The sequence below is a fragment of the Octopus bimaculoides genome, chromosome 23 (assembly GCF_001194135.2).
Source record: "Octopus bimaculoides isolate UCB-OBI-ISO-001 chromosome 23, ASM119413v2, whole genome shotgun sequence".
Lineage (NCBI taxonomy): Eukaryota > Metazoa > Mollusca > Cephalopoda > Octopoda > Octopodidae > Octopus > Octopus bimaculoides.
The window spans coordinates 28703444-28705387 of NC_069003.1; the positions used below are offsets into that span (position 1 = coordinate 28703444).

Below are 1944 nucleotides of genomic sequence, written 5' to 3' on the forward strand. Positions count from 1 at the left end.
TATATATATATATATATATATATATATATATATATATATGTATACAAAAATGTGTATATGTGGTGTTCGTTGACTAAGGTATATGTATATGTGTGTGCGTGTGTGTGTGTGTATGTGTGTGTCTGTGTATGTGTATGAACATAGCTGTACATATGTTACCCTACTTGCATTACCAACTTGCTGTGCCTTACACTGCTCTGTCTTGGATTTGTACTTAAAAAAAATGGCAAACATGTAATTCACGAAGCGTTCTGTTCTATATGGTTTTTGATGTTCATCATTATATCATGTACACGAGCTTAACTGAATAGTTTCGGGAAGATAGCGCCTCTGAGTAATTAAGCTTGAGTACGATATAAGCGAAAGTAAGTAGTGTAGTTCGAAAAAAATCAATTGTATTCAGTTTTATTCCCAAAATGTTTGGGTTGGTGCCTATTACATTAATCAACATCTTACTGAGAAATGTTCACAGAAGACACACACACACAACACAGACACACACACACACCCACACATACACACACACACATACAGACAGAGACATACAGAGACACACAGAGACACAGACACACAGATATACAATGTACGCCCAAACACATATAAATTTACATATACATCTTTATATCTAAGTATATGTATGTATATGTATATACATATATATATGTATATATATATGTTATATATATACGTATATATAACATATATGTTATATATATGCATATACATATATACAAGTGTGTATATATATAAATATATACGTATATAAATTAAAAGGGTAAAGATTTATCAATTTATTAATTTATTAATAAATCAACAATTAATAATTTTTACCAAGCCCTTCGGTATGTAAGCACCATTATCGGTGGAGAACTTATTTAAATAAATTAATAAATAAATATATACGTATATATATAAGTATATATATACACATATACGTATGTCTGTGTATATATGGATATTTCATTTATACATACACATAAATATATGCATAGACAGTTATGTGTAGGCGGTTTAATATATATATATATATATATATATATATTCATAGTGATGTAATTAACATATGTCACAATCTGTTTTTCGTGTTATGCTCCGGGTTTAAAGGTGTAGCATAATGAGACAACTCTGTCGTACCTTTCTATTTGCAATAAAGCAGATCAAGGGTTAACCAATTCTAAGATTCATGAAATTTTCACTTGCCTATTTAAAAGAATAAAAACAAAGAAATGTCCTCCACATAACATTCAAGAAATATTTTCCGAGTGTATAATAACTATAATAATCAAGAATTTAATTATATGGTAAAATTTCAGTCTGTTCCCAAAAGAATTTTCATTTTACAGGCTATTAATTCTCATTTTTAATTATCTTTTATAATTTTCGACTCGCATCTAAGACATCATTTCTGGTTTTCTTTACCGTTTTTTAGTTAAAATTAATTTACCTTCTTTTAGTTAATATTAAATCCGCGTAAACAAATCCGTGTTGGTCAACGTTCCAGCTGCGACTAACTTGTTAGTCGCACGCATACGCACACACACAGATAAACAAACAAATACGCTTGCGCACATACACACTCAAACATTCAGGAAATTGTCCACTTGTGTATATTAATCACCACGCCAGACGCTTCCCCTCCTCGAATCCTGGGATCGCTACTCACATCAGATATATATATATATATATATAATTGCAGCGTGGAAGGTGTTTATAAGCCATTTAAAATAACACAGAGAAGCCGTCAGATTCACTTCAACATTTAAATTTAATTTGTCAAAATATTTTCGTCGCTTTGAGACCGCGAGCTGTTCATTGACGGCTTTTGTTATTTTAAATGGCTTATAAACACCTACGCTGCAATTGTTTTCGTTCCAGCACACGATCTCAGATCAGGTCACTTGCTATGCAAGTACATCGTATATATATATATATATATATATATAT

The 1944-nt window shown here is 30.5% G+C and overlaps 1 long non-coding RNA gene across 1 annotated transcript in view; it reads right to left on the bottom strand.

Moving 5' to 3' along the window:
• The window catches only part of LOC106877241 (uncharacterized), a 13022-nt gene that overhangs the window by 8707 nt on the left and 2371 nt on the right, over positions 1 to 1944 (bottom strand). Inside the window, exon 3 of the long non-coding RNA XR_001410352.1 lies at positions 1135 to 1200. This is a non-coding gene — a long non-coding RNA (uncharacterized LOC106877241). The remainder of the gene's footprint in view (positions 1 to 1134; positions 1201 to 1944) is intronic.